The sequence below is a fragment of the Fukomys damarensis genome, unplaced genomic scaffold (assembly GCF_012274545.1).
Source record: "Fukomys damarensis isolate Sample0158 unplaced genomic scaffold, DMR_v1.0_HiC HiC_scaffold_27, whole genome shotgun sequence".
Classification (NCBI taxonomy): domain Eukaryota; kingdom Metazoa; phylum Chordata; class Mammalia; order Rodentia; family Bathyergidae; genus Fukomys; species Fukomys damarensis.
The window spans coordinates 46,283,410-46,297,514 of NW_022900939.1; the positions used below are offsets into that span (position 1 = coordinate 46,283,410).

General features: G+C 41.1%; 1 pseudogene; it reads right to left on the reverse strand.

Moving 5' to 3' along the window:
- Positions 1-8,827: 8,827 nt before the first annotated feature.
- Positions 8,828-14,099, reverse strand: LOC104857810 (annotated as a pseudogene).
- Between the last annotated feature and the right edge of the window lie 6 nt (positions 14,100-14,105).

The following is a 14,105-nucleotide window of genomic DNA, read 5'->3' on the forward strand; positions in this document are numbered from 1 at the left end:
CAGTATTGCAGGATGCTCCGCTGTGCTGCTCAGCAGCCAGTACTGCATCCTAAGCGCTCCTCCCCTTCATGGTGTGACCCGCTGCGCTCTCTGCCTAGAGACTGTGACTCTACCCCCTCCATGCCTCCTGATCTGTCAGTTTCACTTTAATGCTCCTTCTTCAACTAGAGCGGTCCAGGGAGTACAATCAAAGATCTCCACACCTGGCACTCGCCTTTTCCTCTCTCAGAACCCACTTTCCCTCTTTATAATGTTAATAGCAATGGCATTTGTTTTCCTTGGTTTTATTTCTGTCTACCTCACCCACTAGTTTCACAGTCCTGTGACGGGAGGAAGATCGTGTTTATCAGAAAGAATAGTAGAAAGAAAATGTTCAGTTGTATACAGAAGAAAACAAGCAAAAGAAGGGGGGAGGGGAGAGAATAAAAAGGAAGTTAGAAAATCCAGGGATGTTACTATCTTTTATGAAATGATCGATGGCTTGCTTTTTACCTTCTGGATGAATATTTTTCATTTTTCTTCCCTCATAATTACAGTTCAGAAAAAGCTACAAGCAATCCAACAAACATCCATTGAGTGATTGGATCTTAAATGTGAAAGCAATTAGCATTGATCTCAAAATGTTGTTTTGAAATAATGTTATAAAATCTGTATCCACTGGATTTAACTCTCCAACTGAAAATAGAACAAAGGGAAACCTACAGGTTTAAATCATTTAGACATTGCCTCCTAAGAAAATGCTTTGAGTGCAGTTTGGAATAATATTTTAATGAATAAAGTTTAATCAGCCTCTCTGTAAGTCAAGGCTAAAAATGCAGAAATACAATTCCTATAAGGAGTGCTTTATAAAGTGCTTTGTCTGTTGCTACAACTGTTTGTAAGAAAGTAAAAACACTTGCAATGCCCTTTCACTTTTTAAGGTAATGGGCATGAAAGTGCTCCAATGCACACCAGATCATTTGTTTCCTCTAGAAATCCTTCTGCTTGAATTAAGTGCCTCTGAGTACCTTATGAAAGTTGGTCAACCCTATATTCAACCTAAACGTACTTTTTAGTCCATTATCAAAATTAGCGTCTTGGTTTGCCGTTCTCTGGGAGACAGTTTTACTTTCAGGGATAGTTGCAAAAAGAATTAGAGCGGGTATTCGCCTTGAATAGCACCGTTCTCAGTGCTCCCCATTAGTCCAATCTGTACTTTGATTAAGTTTGTTTAAGGGTTTTCTGGGTCATATAATTAGTGTACATTTGGATTTTACTTCTCCTTTTGTATTCTTTTTTCCCCCATCATTGTTTGGTTTCCTTTCCTCTTTTGGTTGGCTTTGTAGAAAACACGAAGTTCCCTTCACTCTACTTTGCACAAGCCATCTTCAAAACTTTACAACTTTTTAAAACTTTGCCAAAGACTGCTTTGTACACATCAACGACACAGTGCACTGGTGACACTTTCAGCTCAGCTCTGTTTAATTTAATTTTATTTTTATTTTTATTTTATTTTTGGTACTGGGGGTCAAACTCGGGTCCTTGCACTTGTGAGGCAGGCCGCTGAACTGCTGAGCTAAATCCCCGGCCCTCTGTTTAATTTTAAATGAAAGCATTTATTCACGGGAGAATATTATATATTTTGAGCTCAATCATATTTCCAATTGGCTGTTTTGCAAAAATAATTTTCTTGTTATAGACAACTTAACAGAAAAAAAATTTTAAGACTTCTGAAGGCCTTAACTCTGCCACTCACAGTGAATATTTGATGCAATGGTAAGATTACAGATGATATAAATTACTTTCCCGTAAGTAGAAGACAAGTCTTCAAAGACTAGTGCAATTAGCAGCATGCATACTCAGGAATTCATTTACCCCCTACAGGAAAAGACCATGCTGATGAGCAGAACAGTGTCTCTCCTAAGAGATCACAGCCTATTCTGGGGAGCCAGTTACACACTGAGGTCACCGTGCGTGCATTTGCTATGACTGCTGAAGAAATTGTCACATAGCAGTGGCTTCAAAACACAACTACTTTATCACATCATAGTTATGAGGGTCAGAAGTTTAGATGTGTTGGGATGGCTACATTCTTTCTTAAGGCTCTTGGTGACATTCTGCTCCCTTGTCAGTTTTAATTTCCATAGATCATGTGCATTTCTTGGTGGGTGTCCCCTACCTCCATCTTCAAAGACAGCAGAACAACATTTTCGAACCCCTCTTGCCAGCCCCACCTCATTACCCACATTTAAAGGACAGTTGTACTAACACCGATCTCCCTCCTTGGTACTCCAAGGTCATCTTCCCCTTAGAAGGTCTTTTACTTAAACATGCCTGCACAGTGCTGTTTCTCTTCTAAGGTATCATATTCTTGAATCACAGATTAGGATGTGACATTTGGTGCAGCGTTACTATGCAGGCTTCTGCAGGGCAAGTGCAATCAAGACTGTGAACCTTCTGATTTAAAATAGGGGAATTATAAAGGCGGCTCCAGTGATGTCACGAGCCTTGAAAGAGTAAAGAGAGGGCAGGAAGGAAAACAGAGTGATGCATTTGAGAACAACCCACTGTCCTTGGACTTAAAGATTCAAATCCATGAGCTGAGGAATGCAGACAGCTTCTGGAAGCTGGAAGAGGTGGATTCCCCTATAGAGAAATAAAAACCTGCCCTAGCAACGCTTCCATTTTAACCCAAGGAGACTGACATCAGTGTGTTCCTGCATAGCTGTATAACAGATCTTTGCTGCTTTAATTCATTAAATTTTTGTAATCAATTACAATAGCAACAGAAAATTAATACAAGTGCCCAATTCTTGAAATAGGAAATAGGTTGGTATTTTATGATCTCATAAAATTTTTCATGTAACTCATAATATGTTGAAAATAATAATCCAGATCATAGCAGGTGTGTGTTTATGTGGAGCTCAGTGAAAATGCATTTATTACTTCACTTACTCCCTCTAACATCTGGAAAGATAACTCCTGGATTAGTAGGTTTGTCTACGTTCATTGTCTTTCTGAAATTAATATTCAAGCAAAATAATAACAACTGTGAAATTCAGTACATTTGATGTTTTTCAGGCATATTTAATGAGAAATTCATAACTTTTGAATTGATATTTATAAACAGGAAAATTCACATGTATAATTCAATGACACCCTGAAGGAGATCAGTTAGATTAAAGCAATAGAGTATCAGCTATAAAGATGTATCTTGATTTTTCATTTTATATTTTGAATTTTCTCCTATAATATATAGCTTGCATGATACTTGAATGCTACTGAGACGGGAGATTAGAGTGTGGCCAAGCTGGCTGGGAAACAGACATGACCTGTTAATTACAAGGTCCTAGAACACGTGCACAGAGCCGTTCCCAAGGCCCTACACATGGGCTTCTCAGAGGAACTCAAGTAGGTTTTCAATAGCAGGCTTAGATCTCCCAGCACCGGTATGTAGAAGTCCTGGAGAGCTCCTGAGAGATGTGAATGGTAAAAGGAGGACGATGCCAAGAAGATTTTGCTGTTGTGCCTTTCTTCACGATAACCCACCCTGGTTCCTCCACGGCACACTTTTATCTTGCTTTTTCTCATTTTACTCAGCCCAAACTCCCTTCTCACTAGTCCCAAATTCTCTTCACTTTGGCTTTCTCAAATAAATTTGGCCACTGATTTTTGTTCATTTTTTTCAGTTCTTTGTTTGAGACAGAAAGAACCTGGACTCTAACCCCAGAGGGACGGGGGAGCAGCCCACACCCAGTCATGTTTAGTTGGCAGCCACTTTTAGAAGGAGCTACCAATAATGCTGCCAGTGCTTAGGAAGTCCTGTGAAAAAGACAACCTGCTCCATTTCGCAGGCAGGCATGTACAACGAGGGTTTTAGGTAGCATCAGCTGTACATGATACAGCAAGGCCTTGGTTATCGAACAGCTCTAAGCTCAAGCTTTCTGCCCCTCGAACAGCAAATTTTGAGAGAAGTCTGCTCAGTGTTTGGACTTTGCTCCATAGTTGAACTGAAAGCCCAACATGACAAAAACCTGAGTGGGTTGAGAGTGAGTCACACGTGGTATCTCATGCTAGATACAAAGGGCAGAAGCTTCTGTCTAAGCAACACTCTTTCCAGGCAACACACGGTACTTGTGTTCACATCCCTCATTGTGCTTTTCTAAGTTGATTCACATAAAATATCATAACGCAGCTCCAGAGAAAGTTAGTGATACCAGCAGTAAAGCTAAGAGGAAAACTGTGAGAACCAGGACAGAGTTAAGAAAGAAATCATTAGGAAATTTGTTGAAATCCTGGAGTTCTATAAGTGTAATTTTTGGGCCTCCAAAGCAGTTATTTGGTTTTCCATTTTTTCTTACAGGAAAAATACGCTCAGAACTCAAATTTGGAACTAGCTGAGTTTGACAATGGAGGTATCACTGTATCGAACTGTTTCGGCCACCGTCACCGACTGGTTGTGCATTTCTTTCACCACGCGTGGCACTTCGGGGCACAGATTCTCGGGCTGTCTGTGTTTGGATGTTCTGTTTAGTGGTGCCCACACTGGGAGCAGCTCCGTGGAGAATCCCTGTTGTCAGTGAGGCTCTGGCCCACAATGCGCGAAATGAGCCTCCTCCCCCAGCCTGGCCCTCAGCTACCTGATGCCTGGGAAAACTGCTGTCACCTTTGGAGCCCCTAAAGCAGGACCACGAGTGAAGCTAATCCAGATTCTAGCCCCAGAAGCTGTGTAAGGTATCAAGTGTTTATTCGAAAAGCTGCTAACTTTGTGGTAACTTGTTGAGCAGAAAATTGATAAAAGAGTTGGTACCAGCCTGACACTGAGTGGGCATTATGTCCACAAATGGTGTGGAGCTCTCTTTCAATGATGTCTTGCACCAACCACCCATCCCTAAAATCGGGAGAGATGAGCAATAACCCTCTTCACTCTGCAGAGCAAGTGTTCCTGTGCTCACAGCCTCACCGTGGCTCTGGTGTTTCTCTGAAGCTCTGTTCAAGTCTGCTTCTTACTAGGGTCCAGATAGCACCTTGTCCCTGATATTTGCCTGAAGAGGGAGATTATGATTGCTTAGGTTTAGCCACTAGAAAATCGACTGATGAGGCCAGGAGAACATCAGGACAGGAACTCACATGCTTTAATGTGTGTGTGTGTGTGTGTGTGTGTGTGTATAGGAATCTGAGGTGTGGAGTGTGTGGGTGTGGTGTTTGTCTTTGGTAGTGAATGCACTGAGCATTCAACATTTTGTGACTCACTGCATTACTTACTTAGCACTCAGGCCAAAAGAATTTAAGAACCTGTCAATAAAATGGCAAAAGCCCTTTAGAATCAAACAGAACTCACAGAATATCTGTTGTGGGGAAGCTACTTCTAAAGATTTTGGTTCTATCCTTATTCCTTGTGTTGCTTGCATGCACAAAAGCCTTACACTCTAACTAAATAAGTCAGTTCTACTATATCACTGCTGAGTGCCTTCGACAAAATCATCTGGATGAAAGACGAAACACAGCAACTGAACTAAATAGCACCAATAACACTTTCATGAAACATCATATTTTCAAAGTATACATGCATAGTGCATATCAGTATCTCGTCCCTTTTATGGCTGATGTTCAGCTGGATGAACATAAGAGTTTATCCATTCATGGATGGTGGACCTTCAGGCTTTCCACCTTTTGGCAGCTGTGCCTAATGCCAACTACAAATATCTGGAGCACAAGTGGTGCATCCGGAAGTGGAATTGCTGGGTCATAGCTAACGGCACACTTACTTCCTGGAGAGCTACATGCTGGGTTCAATGGCCGCTTCTGTGTACACTTCTGCAGTAAGACTCCAGGCAGCAGCGAACAGGGTTTCAGTTTCCTCACAGCTTTGTCACACTTGCTGTTTCTCATAATTGGTAGAACAGTGCTGCACTGAGGTTTCAAATGTACTGATTCTAGATTCAAAACCCATATCAGACATTTTATTTCACGGATACCTTCTCCCATTCTGCAAACTGTCCTTTTATTTTCATATTAATGTTATGTCATTTAATGCAACAATGTATCAATTTGTGTGTAGTTCGGTGTACGCATCTCTTACTTTTCTTGCCTGTGGGTTTGGTCATCTCTAAGAATCCACTGCCAACTTACTGTCCTATGTGTGTTTTGAAAGTTTCTCAGGTTCTTAACTCATTTTAAGTGAATTTTTGTGCGGTATAATGCACGAGTCATTCTTTTTCAGGTTGATTTTTCTTTTTCTCTTTTGTCTAAGGACTGTTTGTTGAGTGATTTTTTTTCCCCACTTGATAGTCTAGGCCCCAGTGTTGAGAATCAGTTGGTAATTATGCTTGGGTTTGCTTCTCGACTCTCAATTCTGGCCCACTGGTCTATCTGTCTGGTACTAAACTATCTTATTAGTTTGTGATCAAAGTGAGTTGTTAAATCAAGAACTATGAGGTCCCTAACTTACTTTTAAATATCATTTTGGATATGAAGTGTTAGTTGAAATTCCATATGAATGTGGAGATTGGCTTTTATACTTCTACAAAATATGCTCTTGGAAATGTTTACAGGAATTCTGTGCCCTCTGTGGATCCATGTGGATAGCATTGCCATCTTAGTAATGTTACATCTTCCAAATCATGAACACTCTATATTTTTCCACATATGTAGGTCTTCTTTAATCTTTTTAAAAAATTTTTTTGTAGTTTTAAAAGTGTGTCTTTCCTCTTCTCAGTTAAATTTATTCCAAGATATTTTATTATTTTATATACTATTATAAATGCAAATTTCCTTAATTTCCTTTTCCAATTGTTTATTGCTGGTGTGTGAAGACAAAATCTTTTTGGCTATTGATCCTGTGTCTGCAAGCTTAAATTGTTCATTACCTGTGGTAGTGTTTTTGTGAATTCTTTGGGATTTTCTACTTATAGAGCCAGGCCATCTATGATATATATTTACTTCTTCCTTTAAAACTTGGATGCTTATTTCTTTTTCTTGTCTTAATGGTCTAGTTCTAATTTCTAATACTGCACTGAATAGAAATGATGAAGTAGGTAGGCTTGTCTTATTTTTTGTCTTAGGGGGGAAACTTTCAGTCTTTCACTACTGAATATAAATGGGCCTGCTTTTCCATAGATGCCCTTTACTATCTGGAGGAAGTTTCTATCTATTTCTAATTTCCTGAATTTTTTTATCATGAAGCAAAGACTACTCCAACCCTTGCTACAATAATACAGCTGCATTTCATGCTCCTAAATTTTTGCAACCATGGGAAACTTCTGACACAAAAGACAAGAAGTTTTGTTCCTGTGTTGCACTACTTTCACCCCTCCCCTCAGATTCTGAATGAGCCCAGATGTGTAACACCTTCTTTTCGAAAGAAGCATGCACTTTCCTGCTGATGTCCACGAATCTGGATAAAAGCATATGGAAGACACAAGGCACAGCCAGAAACACGAGGCTGTCATGGCACTGGTAAAACCAGGATCACATACAAGAAGAATGGAGAGCTTTTTTTCCTCTTTTCACATTATCATTAAAATAGAACTCTAGTTATGTCTAATATCATTCAAAATAAATGCATATTTATGCCTATAGTTTAATTTTTTAAAATGTTGTTTAATAAATTGATGTCACTGTAATTTTTAAAACGAATATTTGAGCCAACATACATATTGTAATCATACTATCCTTAGAAAAGAGATAAACCAGGTAACATACACACACACACACACACACACACACACACATATATATGTTACCTGGTTTATTTATATATATACACATTTGTTATATTTAGTGAGATTTGTAAAGTTATTCTTTAAGAAGCTAACCAGGTACCACAGGTCACACATGTGTGTAATATCAACCCTTGGGAGGCTGAGGCAGGAGAATCACCTCAGGATCAAGGGAGTCTGGGATACACAGATGAGACGTTCAATTACATAGAGGATCCTGTGTCAGAAAAAAAGATATTTTTGAGGCTAACTCTGTGGATTCAATGCACACTATTACAAACACTACATACTGGAGGGAGGGCTCTCTGTCACATGGCCAGCCAGTAAAAAGTTATGGTACAGTTACTCTTTAAATACTTATTACCAAATAAACTTCAGTCTTACATAAAAGTTGCAAAAGTCATAGGAGAATCCCGTGTGTCCCTTGCCCAACTTCTGAAAGCTGGTGTTTCCCCACTCCCTGTGTCTCTGTCTCTTCTGTATACACATTTATCTTTCCTAATTACTTGGGCATAAAGGACAGATATGATGCCTTCTACCTACAAATACTTAATTGTATGTTCTGAATGAAACACTTACATTATCAAAGGACCATTAGCAAAATCAGGAAACTAAAACACTTTATTCATATCTTGCCAATTATCCCACCGTGCCTTGTATGGCAAGAAGAGAAAATAAAAACAAAGAATGGTCCAGGATCTAACCCAGGATTCGACTGCTGAGTTGTTACCCACCATCTCATACATACGATGTCTGAGCCTGATTTCTCTTATTCTTCTTTTGTTCTCTGTCTAGTGCTGAAATGACAGATTCTTGGATTTGGAATGGTGTTTTCTAATTTAATTATTATTCTCTACAAATACTCTATACCTATTTTATAAAAGCTATTTCATATAGGATTGTTTTATACAAAGGACTTCATAATGATTATTTCATGTATAGCAGTATCTTAAGCGAAAGACCAAAAAAGTTATACCAAACAGATACCCATAGTAATTTAAAACCTCAAATGGGATGGCATTCTCTTAAAATACTATTTCCATATTAAGTTATCCTTTGTAAGAGTGTTTTTAAAAGAAATTATATTTAAATTAAATTAAAATTTAATCAAGTCTTTCTTCCCTTGGTATAAAATAATTGCTTATTCATGATACAAAATAATTAGTTATATTATATCTGCTTCTGTAGCAAAAGTTTTAACATAGTCAAAGATTGTTTTCATTAAACCACCTCCTAGCCTTCTCTTCCTCATTTTATACTGATTACAACGGTGACGATCCAATCTTCATTTCTGTGTATGAAAATTGCTACCTTTCATTGATGTGATTTCTTACCTTAATATATCGATCTCCAGAAGTAATCAATACTTAAGCTACAATCCAACCATTTAACTTCAGTAAGATAGTCTATAACTTTCACCTTGGAGTGACTGCTTCCTCCCCCTTCTCGTACTGAATTCCACTTCTCAGCTGCCACCCCCATCCAGCAAATGTGTCAGGGGCAGCTATCAGTGGAGGTACAACCCGAACTCCATCAGGTTCCCAAACATAGACCACTCACTGTCGGCAGTGGGTTGTCTGGGCTGTTAGGCCACTTAGGGAATACAGTGTTTCCTTCCTTGGCCTTTCTTCTTACGAGTTACAGGGATTCAAAATGACAGCGTTCCGAACACAATAGACTTAACAGTTATCAGTCATTTTCTTTCTTATGCTGTTCTGAAATCACACATTAAGTCACCAAAATACGAGATGATCATTGTAAGGCTTTCCATTAGAAAACACACACATTCCCGCTATCGGGGTGCATAATTTTGCGCACGGTGTACACATTAGCACACGGCACAACTTTTGGCTCTACATACGTTACAAATGAGAGATTTTCCATTCTGCACACTGTTAACACTATTAGTTGTGAACACAGCCAAGCTTCCATTGCTCTATTCCCTCTTAAACCCTGAAAGTGCATCATGGAAATCATTAAAAATCTGGAACTAATTTCACTTGTACACTCAGAGAAACTAAAACAAATTGAAATATTAAAATAATAGACCAACTGATTGAATTACTATAATAATGGGCTCTGGAAGACATCAGGAAATGAAAGCAACTCAGTCAATATTTCTGTTCTTTAGTACACTCTGTCCTAGGCACCACATACTTAGTAAGTTAAGTAAATATGAAGTAAATGAGGACCATCGGTTTCCATTAGCACTACAAAGGGGCTTGTAAGGTATGCAGGTGAGACAATTGTGCTAATCCATGATGCGGATGTGACTGAGTCCTAGTCTTTGGAATAATTAATCAAGCCAGTTTGGTATCCATACAGTTTGTAAAAACTAGAAAGCATTTTACTTGATGGTACAGAATGTGGTTTTAATTAATGGTCAAAGATAAGCACGATGAAATGTCCTTTGTTCTGGGCTTTCTTGCAAGGGTGGGGGAAGTGCTGAATACACAGTTTGTGGACTTACTACACAGCATATTCTACAGTGCAGCCTTTGACCCCAAATTTGGCTGGGAAATTTTTTCCACAATGTCCCATTTTTGAGATGATGCAGCATGTAGAGCCACATGAATGTGTAGAACTTAGGTTTAACATGAGATAAATCTTGCTTATGCTAGACAAATCAATTCAGTGGTTATTTTGGTTATTTGCACAATTAGAAGTGAGCATACCAGTAGTTATAATTTATTCATGTATAGGCACATTATACTCTATGCTCAATAACTGTAGAGAGAGGTTTCTCGATGGGGATTCATATTTATAAAATGTTTGTGTTCGTAAGGTTGTTCTGACAGTATTTAATAAATAATCGTGACGCCTGTAGAATGTTCCTATGGGAGTCCAGAGCACACAGTGACACAGAGTTATCTGTTGAAAACTCGTGGATCTGATATTTGGTGACGATGTGGTTTGCACTTGGAGTTCGCCTCTACTTTGCCACATTCCATTTGGAAGCAGGCAGTATTTTTTGAGTTAGTTCCTAGGCATATTGCTTGCTGAGGGTCCATCAATCTTACATTTCGCTTTTTAATAATGCCTATCATGTACTAAGCACAGGTCATGCTAAAATTTAGGGTAGTGTTCATTTTCTTTTAAAACATGTTAATGCTAATGTCATTTATGTTAGGATTAGCGTTGGAGTTAGGGTCAGGCTTTCAATGAGGATTTGCATGAGACAGCAGATAAAAATTTTAGCTTGGATGATAACTAGAAAATGATAGTAGTTGATTCTATTTATGATTTTATTTTTCTGATAACTTCTAAGGTCAATTTTTATTTCTACAAAAAAGGTGATCAAAACAATATAAACACGTTGAAAGATATCACTGAGTGAGCTTCACCTGGAGCTGGGTTCTGCAAAGACTGAGTCCCAAGGGAAAGGAAGGCCCGGGGTCTCATTCCTGGTGGGGCTGTGGCTGCTCTGAAGGAAGGGCCAGCAGGGGCCCGGCCACCCCACAGGACCCACGTGTGCGAGGTGAGTGCAGCCAACTCCAGTTCCACAGGGGGTCAGCCCAGGCCAGGGAGGACTCGGTGGGGCTGCTGCAGGGAGGCACGGCACACACAGGTACACACAGCCCACTTCCTCCACACTGCTGTGGAAACACGAAGAGATTTTTACAAAAGAGCCAGGCCTCCCTTTGCAGGGCTTTGCTTTTCATTTTCTTGTGTGTGTGTGTGTGTGGGTGTGTGTGTGTGTGTGTGTGTGTTGGCGGGGGGGTGTTCTTGTTTCGCAGTTTTTTAAAAGGGCATTGCAGACTGGCATCAGGAGAGGTGAACCAGCTCCCACAGAAGGCAGTGTGACCCCAAAGAAGCAAAGCCACCAGCTGGTTTCTTCTTTGCAATAAGGATGGGATCTGGGTGTCAGAAAGTGAACCCGTGAAACAGGAACTGAATTCGAGGAGAGTGAGAGTTGCAAGGGCATAGGAGGAAGGGAAACAGCGTCCCTTAGTTTTCTTTTTTTCTTTTTTAACCTTACGGTTAAATGTAACAAGGATTTTGGGTAAATTTGAACAAGAAACACCATGCTTTGAAGTGGATCGAAGCATGATTTTTTAAGCAAAGAAAGCAGAACTAGAATGTCTGAAAATTGTAATCCTTTCTTCACGAGTTACTAGGTCACTTTGATTAAGGAAACTGTAGAAAGCAGTACCTGCCACAAGGGAACGCAGTCGGTGGCCTGAGTCAGCTTTCCAGAGTCCTGCTTTGTGGGTCTGGATGAACTGCAGGACGCTGCTCACGCCTGCTGGGGTCACTGTGGCAGATTTTAGCCCATAGGTTGCTCTCCCCATATCTCTTTGTAAACCCTTCAGCATTCTTACAGAATTCTTTCCAGTCCTTAGAGTATTCTTCTCCAGCTGGGTCACTCCAGGCTTGTGCTCAGGCTGGGTGCCACGAGGGGCTGCTGGATTGCTGGGTTCCAGTTCTTAGCACAGATTTCCAGTAGGCAGCCCTGCCCCTTTCAGCAGTGTTTGGATGACAGATCTTCATGTTAAATGTGATCTTCAGTGGTCTGAATGGGTATTCTGCTGGAAAGCTGATTTGGGTTCTAAAGGCCCCTTATCATATGGAGGGGTGTCAGGAGCAATAAGCCCTTGCCAAGTCAGTAAATTAGCTTCATTAACCTGGTGTTGAAAAAGTTTTTCATTCCACACTTGTGGATCTCTTCATGCTCCTTCATCAGCCTCCTGCTGGCCACCACCATGGATCTGGGGCTGCTCAGTGGATCGTACTTATGACACGGACATCTGGAGACAGGACATAATAAAGTCAGTTGGACAGCTCTCTCTGGCGTTTTTGCTCTGCTCTTCTGGGGATCGAATCGGGGACCTTCTCATTTTTATTCTGAGACAGAACCTCAAATTATGCCATTAAATTACCTAGACTAGCCTGGAACTTGCAATCTGCTAAGGCTCACAGAGGACTGGGATCACAGGCATGTGGTACCTTGCCTGGCTTCAGTGCACTTTTAACTACAGAAAAGAGGAGTACGAAAAATACTACCATGGTTTTTGTTGGGCATAGTGAGTTACTATATCTTTTTGATTTATGAAACTGGGTTTGTGCATACTCCCATTAGCACTGAGTGCTTTTAAACTCTTGGCATGCTGCAAAGCAAAACAGGATTTCAATTACTGTACATATTTTACATTCTAAAGTTCTAAAATTTCTTCACCTTGTTAGTCGATCTTATCCAGCCTCCACTGCTCTGAAGACTGGCAGCATGTTTTCCTTTCATACCTGTCTCAAAAACCATGCTCTCGCTGCAGGACTCTTCACTGTTGCTCACACTCAGCAAAACCGCAGTCTCTTTCCACTTCCTCCATTCCAAGTGGCAACTTCTTTGAAAGCTGCATCCCTTGTAACAGTCAGAAAGACATCTTCTGAGAAGCACGCCCAAACAGTTCCTTAGAATTACATTTAGGATGAAATCCCAGTACCTTCCCACCCGCCGATCCTGGGTAGTTTGTCCTATGCTCATTTGTCCCTCTTCTTTCACCCCAAACTGCTCTGGCTACAGTGTGAGCTAAGCTCGTTCTTGGCACAGGACTTGCACACGAGAAAGTGCCCCACCCCCCCGCGCACCGGGAACGCCCTGCTCTGGTCTCTGCACAGCTCTGCCCTCGTTTTAAGAGTTTTAAATGTCTCATAAATATGTGTATGTGCGTACACACGTGTACTTGTGTATCCACAGACAGGTGAGTGTTCTCTTGCACTTTCTTTCTTGGCTCTGTGACTGGTTTGGCTTGGCCTGTATTGCAATCACAATTAACATTTGTCCGTGCGTTTGGTTTTCATTCTCACGCTTTGGCACCCAGCTCTGGGATGGTAGCAAATGGACTGTGTTTGCCCTGGTTACCAGCGTCCTCCAGGTACAATCTCCAGCGGCTTTTTAATACCTACTACACATAGAATGAACAAATACAAAGTAAATATTTAACACCTCTGAAGCAGTACAACGTGGAGCTAAAGGGCACTAAATAGATTCGATTTTAACCTCGACTTCGCATCCATCAGGTTTCAGGTCTGCGGCTCCGCCTGCCTCAGTTTACTCTCCACTAAAGGCAGCTCAAGCAAAGCCGGCTCCTTCAGCTCCTCCAGGGCTTCCGCGAGTCCTAGCGAGTGCAGCCGAGGGAAGGACGTGACGGAGGCTCCGGCGGTTCTCAGACGCCACGCGAAGACAGGACGCCTGAAAACACACGGGCGAGGGGGCAGCCTCGGGCACAGCAAGAGAGCTTGGAAAAGTTCCAGCCTATTTCACTCTGGGCAGCACGGGACCAGTTCTTCTGACCCAGAGGAGGAAGCGAAGCGGTCCACGGAGAGGACCCAGCCAGGGAGAGGATGGCAGCGCCGGAAAGCCCAAGTTACCTGGGCGCCCCGGGGCCTGCAGCGGAGAACGGCCCT